This window comes from Lactuca sativa, chromosome 4, assembly GCF_002870075.4.
Source record: "Lactuca sativa cultivar Salinas chromosome 4, Lsat_Salinas_v11, whole genome shotgun sequence".
NCBI classification, from domain to species: Eukaryota; Viridiplantae; Streptophyta; class Magnoliopsida; order Asterales; family Asteraceae; genus Lactuca; species Lactuca sativa.
This window is the reverse complement of record NC_056626.2, coordinates 196,647,314-196,654,360: the sequence shown is the minus strand read 5'-3', so window position 1 is coordinate 196,654,360 and position 7,047 is coordinate 196,647,314.

Sequence of the window (7,047 nt, the reverse complement as noted above, 5' to 3'; positions counted from 1 at the left end):
GTCCAGTCCCTACATGTAGGTCGGATTGACATCATCAGACGATATCACACTCTCACAATTGTAGGCTTCGGCATCGATTTCATCCTCCTTAAACTCAAGGAAGGGCAAAATCATGCGATGGATCTTGTGGCCTATTTCACAGTCCAAGTGAAGCTGAGTAATATTAGAATATAGACGTTTTGCAATTAAACAAAAAACATTCCGCTGTTTTAACAATTTTAAATTATCTCTTTGCAAATAAATGTTTTCGACTTTAACTTTAACTAATTCAGACTCCTTCAACTCGATCCACATACGCCGCTCCTCACTCTTCGACGCCACCCTGCTTAATTGATCAGTTAGGTTAGAATTGGTGACTCGAGTTTGAGTTAAGCTACTATCTAGATGAGAAATTCTTCTATTAACGTTTTTTAGTTCTTTCTCATATGAGGATGGTGGTACTTTAGATGAAATGAAAACCGATTGTACCTTCTTTATCAGTTCATCGAGCTCATTGAACTGCTGGCTAAGTGGTTTGGCCGTAAAGCACATGTCCTCCTGCACCTTCGGTCCATCGCTTCCACCATCGGTGTTGTATCCCCTCATTTGAGATACGTCAGACACCATGAAGCATCTTCCTCCACTGCTCTCCTCCTTTGCCACATAAGCCTTTCCATGGGTAGGCTTCCTTACTTCATCGTCTTCTGAGTCGGTAGACCAAACTTCCGTGCTACCGAACTCATCATCATTAACCGAACCCTGCACAATGAGAGCATTAATAGAAGGGTTAGCGATAGACTTCTTCTTTCTCAACTCATCCAGCCTCTTCTGCAACACAGCTTCCTCATCCTTTCCATCATCCTTTTCAGCCATCTTCTTAAGGACACAATCCTTAGCATAGTGGTTTTTCCCACCACAGTAGTAACAGCTTACTCCGGAATCGCCATCCACCATCGGTTCCTTCTTGGGATCCTCAACCTTCGGTTCATTGTTCACCTTTTCTGAACTGTAACTCCCCTGCCAGTTTCAGTTTTTATTGCTGGGGAATCTCTTCTTTATGAACCTCTTGGGATTGGACACCATCATGGCATAATCCTCAGACGTGAGGTCATACTCCTCCAAGTTGAGGTCTTCATCCTCCATCACAGCTTTACTTTTTGATAGGAGGGCCAACAAACCAAGGCTTGAAATGACGTTCTTCTCTTGCACCACAATCTTCTCTTGGGATTTGAGAATACCCACCAATTTCGCCAAAGAATATGATTTAAACTGCTCATGGGCTTTGACTGTAGAAACCACTGCTCTCCATTCAGACCTCAGACCATTTAAGAAAGTAACCTTCTGCTCGATAAGCTTCCTTTCAATGTCATGTTTGATCATCTTGCTGAGAAGATGATTGAAGCGATCGAATGTCTGGGTCACCGTTTCTTCGGCTCCTTGCCTGAATTCTCCAAACTCAGACAAGAGCAAGGTTTGGATAGAATGTTCAAGATCCTCATCTGTAGAATACAGTTCGCGAAGTCTATCCCAAACTTCCTTCGCCGTCGTGCATGAGCTGACCAATCTAAAGGTGTCGGATTGAAGGGCGAATCTGATTAACCTTAACGCCTTGATATTGCACTGGAATTTGTCTTTCTCGTCTTGTGCAATATCTTTAACATCCTTCAGCAGATCATTGTACTCCTTTTGTGTCTTAATGGTCCTGGACGTTGCAGAATGAGAAAACGGTCCATTAATGATGGCTTCCCATATGAGGCACCCATTATCCTCAGATCCAATCACGTAGTCTTCGAAGTGATGCGCCCATACTTCATAGTCATGGGTATATAGGATTGGAATCTTTGTCGTCGAACCAATGCTGTTGGAAATATTAATTGGATTTGATTGCGACTCGTCCATTATGATCGAAAAACCTGTTCAAAGATCAGACTTGTAATAAAGCAGATTAGGGCAAAATAATAAATATCAAGATACGTCAATAATGAGATGACGGCTCAATAAATATCAGTAATTGCGGAAAAACCCTAATTGAAACCTTTTCACAGAAAAGATGTGTATTGATTACACAGCCTCCTGCTCTGATACCAATTGATGAGATTAAAAATAACCTTTAATCTATGAAGATGGATTAGATCTTGAACAAGTATGTAAATATAAAATAATAAGAACACGTAAATAAGAACGGAACAAGATTGAATCAAACGAGTCGAATGATTAAACAAAATCCTCAGAAGAGCTCGATTAAGAACATCAACTGTAGAGGATAGGTAGGTTACAAGAACGATTAAAGAAACCTGTAATGCTATCGTTATGCTCTAGATGAATCGCTAAAATCGTTAACCTAATATGCATGCAAGCATATTCTTATATATAAAACATAAAAGGCTCTCGGTTGGACAGGCCCAAACCGGAATACAAAATAACTAAACTATCGAGCCCAAAAGACGCAATCATCAAAATAATCTTCAGCCCAACAGGATCGAATGCAAAGAAAGGCACTAGAGACGTCGTTAACGAACCTTACCCTATCAGGAGAAAACCATAAAACACTCTACACGTCACACTAGTAGTTTATAAAATGATATAACATAGTGAGTTAGTGATTACACTACTCACATTGGGTGTTAGGTTTATTACTTCTTTCGTAACAACAAATACTAGTATAACAAGTCATAGAATTTCATTTAATGGAGATAACTATTAAAAAAATCATAAGTTTATTCTATATAGACTTTTGTTATGAATTGTTTACAAAACTCTATAAAATTTAGAACATGATACGCATAGAACTAAGATAACGTAGTTCAAGCGACACACGAGTTATAGCCACTACTAAAGACTTACGACCGTTTCATTCTTTTAAACCTTATGGTAAAAAGGTGCATTTTCATAGATTTATAGGGTGCGATAATACCAGGACTAATGCATCGGATCCCATCAGAACTCCACAGTTAAGCATGCTTGGACGAGAGTAGTACTAGGATGAGTGAACTTAACCTTTGTACAATATCTATTTCTACTCACTACCATGAATACATCATAGGAATGTAGGTCGAAACATTGAGAATTACACAACAAAACGAGAAATTTATATGTATATACAAATAGATAGAATACAAAACGACCATAATTACTTATGAACTTGTTTCACATCATGCAACAGAATCATGTCTTAACATGGAAATAACCGGTTAACCTACGAAAACCTGATTCTACATATAGACTGCGCTACATTCCAAACTACTAGAATAGCCGCGGTAACAACTGTCATGGCGCAATTCAATGCTAACAACAAAAACAAAAATGGAAACAGTGCCAACAATTCAAACGATAATAACGACCAAGGAAACTAGAGAGTGTCGGTCATCAAGAGCACCCTAGACCACAAACCTAAAAGCAAGAAATGGAAATTATGGAACAAAAAGGAGCACAAATTATCTCAAAAACTTGCCAAGAGACAGCAACCTGTGGCAGCCCCTGCAGCCACAACATATGTCGCTCTGATACCAACCAGTCGACATACTAGAACATTACCGAAGTGTTACAAGTGTGACTGCAATCACAAGGGAGTCTACCGAGATTTGCATTGCAAGAATTGCAACAAGAATGGGCACTCTACTCATTTTTGTAGGACTCCGACCCAAAACATCACCTCCACCACTGATGCTAGTACAAGTCAAGTATGCCATACATGTGGTGAAATAGGACATTTCAAGAGAGATTGTCCTACAGAGAGTAATAACGGAGGAACATGATGAGTTTAACCACAGGACATAAAGGAGCAATGAGGAACCTATTGGGATTTTTGGTACGTTTTCTAAATAACAATAATTAAGCATCAAATTTTCACAAAAGTTTTTTGACAAATAAAAATCAAAATCATAAATTGCCTTCTCGTACAAATAAAACACATCATTCATATAAAAACTAAGGATCCTTACATGTGAGCTATGATGGCTTAGTTAACATTGGAGTCATATATAGTTAAGATCTTGCAGGCTTAGAGTGAGTGATTCCACCTTATTTTATGTTTCTTGTTTTATTGTGGATTTAGGGTAGAGTTACTCAGTCGACCGTCTTCTCAATCTTAACTATATACGATTTGTATACACTAAGCGATTATAGATGCACTTTGTAAGGATCATATTACGAGATTACATCATTAATTATCAGAGCACTCTTACTACCTATACTAGCTGAATATGGTGCAAATGTTCGCAACAGTAATAACTAAAATAAAACAGAATGTACTAAATTCATATACATAGAAGATATCATCGCTCTAAACAAACACTTTTTTCTAATCGACTTAACACCTGTTACGATAAGAAGTTCCGACATAGCTATTAGGAATGCATTGACTTGGTCCTCACCATACCAACTTCATGTGCTACGGAATTACTCTTCGCTTTAGCCGACCGTCTAACTAACTCTTTTCACCCGATAACAATAAATTTGACATAAACTTGTGCATCATCTTTATCTTCAAAACTCATAAGTACCCATGTGAGGGGTACTATGCCTTTCTAACTCGCTCCATAGGCAAGAAACTTAAAGTGAAACAACGAGGATGATCCGTAAGCCAATAACCTTCCCGAAGTACCCTCATCAGACCTACTAGGAATACCACTCGTACATCAAGTCAAGTTCAAGAATAGAGATTAAGGACCCATGCAACTAGTCTATCACTAGTAACGGTATACACAAGGGTAGAGTATAATTTAGATTTACGGATTTAGGATGTATGATTCTGCCCAAATTCCTGTTCCTTGTCTGGTTGTGGACTTAGGCAGAGCCACCCATCCGAACTCCTTCTCAATCGTAATTATATATGACTACTATAAACGAAGTGATGATAGATGATCTAAATATGAGTCCTAACATGAACTTCATGACAAAGCTGCCCAAGACTACGAGTGGATATGCTACCATTCGAGTGAACATAGACAAGTAAACTAAACCCATAGTTTCTCCCATCTTAAGTACAGCTTACCATCCCAACACAAATAGTTAGACTAAACAAAACAAGGTCGCATACTATTAGTGAAGGTCCGCTAGAACGCCAAGCGAGGACCTGAATTTACTTGGGAACAAGAAGACCAGATGAAACAAAAATACCCACATCTTTTCCCTAGTTCATGAGTGTCCACTTTGGAACTAATTTCGGGAAGAAATTCCCTCTAACGGGGGGATGATTTCACAACTGGAAAAATTCTAGATCAATCAAGGCCTAAACTTCAACCATGTACCTGAAAATTCACAGTGTAATGGTATAGGTCAACCATTGTAACTCGTTTTAGAGTAATAAAGATATAAAATAATTAAGATGAAAATAAGCATAAAAAATAAAAAGTTAAATAAACTTTATTTGTATGAATAAAGTTGTAGTAATCGTGACAAGGATTCCGAAGATATACAGAATACCGAAATCTGAGTTATAACGAAGAAGTTATGATCTATCAAAGTTTCAAGACAGAACCGGCACAACGTTGTGTGACATAAAAAATGAGTTTACAAAAAAATGCTTTTTATCCTTAGTGATCTAAATAAAAGTCGTATTATATGTTAAACCGAGAGTGTACATAAGAAGAATGTCCAAATCTGAATTCATATGAAGAAGTTATGATTTTTCTAAGATTTGGCACAATAGTGTAAAAACCAAAATTCGAATTATGAATCGAGCAATTTTTAGCCGACACAACCTAAACAAAAATCGAATATCTCATCGATAGTAGTTCAACGGTAAAAAGACAGACGAAAACGGATGTCGGATGAAGAAGTTATGATTTTTTAATGGACTTCTCCTGTCCCGGCCTATTAAAAATATAAATTTAAAAATAAATCAAAATTAGCCGACGGAGTCTAAACGAAAGTTGTAGAGTACGGTCTCACGAACGTATGGATATAAAGAACGTTAAAAGCAGATCCCATATGCAAAAGTTATGAATTTTTGAAGTTTGAGGCACAAATTCCATGGTTGGTCCGAAGGCGTACGCCCAACGTTTGCATACTTGGTCCAGAGACGGCCAGGTCACTATTCCTTCGCATGGTAGACACGTATCAGACACGTCCAAAGCTCGGATACCGATCTGCGCCACATAGCTCCTACACGCAGCATACGAAGGTACGCCCTATGTATCGAGGTACGCCGAACGTAATGCGAGGCTTCGGCCAACCATAAAAGGCATGTGATATCTCTCGTTTGTGTTACTATTTTACTCATTCTTTCACCCTAAACACCCTCTCAAGCCATTCAAAACCCCCCGAATCTTAGGGAACCTCCCTAACACTAGAAGAAAGCCCCGGAGCACCCAAAGTCCCGAGAAAAGAGTCGTTTCGGTTTGAAACTCGGCTTGTGCAAATCCCAGTTTTCAACAGAAATTCACGGTTTCGTGAAGGAAAATCATTTCTAGAAGCGAAGTGTTGAGTGAATCACCACCTTATCAAGTGAGTTCATACCCCTATGTTTTCACGATTTTCAATCGTTTTAAGGGGGGAATACAAGTAAAACACAAGAACTCTTGTGTTTAAAAATATAAATTTCTTATTATGTTTTCATAATGTTAGTAAATAATTTAACGTCAAAATTTACTAAATATGCAATATATCGTTACTATTGAATTTACAAATGATTTAGAAAACATGTTAAGACGTAACGGTTTTTTGACATCCCCATTTTCACACCCAGGAAAGACCGATTTTGTTTATGCTTTATAAAAATCAGAGTGCTTCTTTTAATAAAAATGTTGTGGTATTTGTTCCCAAAAAAAAATGATAAATACATTATCAAAGCATTTTCGAAGAAATGTATTCTTATTCATTTAAAACATTTAGGATGTCATCGTCAATACAGAAACATAAGCATAAACAAAACTTACATTCATTTACACTAGTGATCCACATCTCTTTTAAATCTCTTAGTGCGAAGTAGCTTCGTATCGACGCCTGTGATACAAATAAGTTGGAGTGGGTCAGGTTGGGAAACCTGGTGAGTACATAGGGTTTTCAACCCACAATAATATAATTATTATATTTAAACATAAAACAATCAACCCGATTACCCATCCC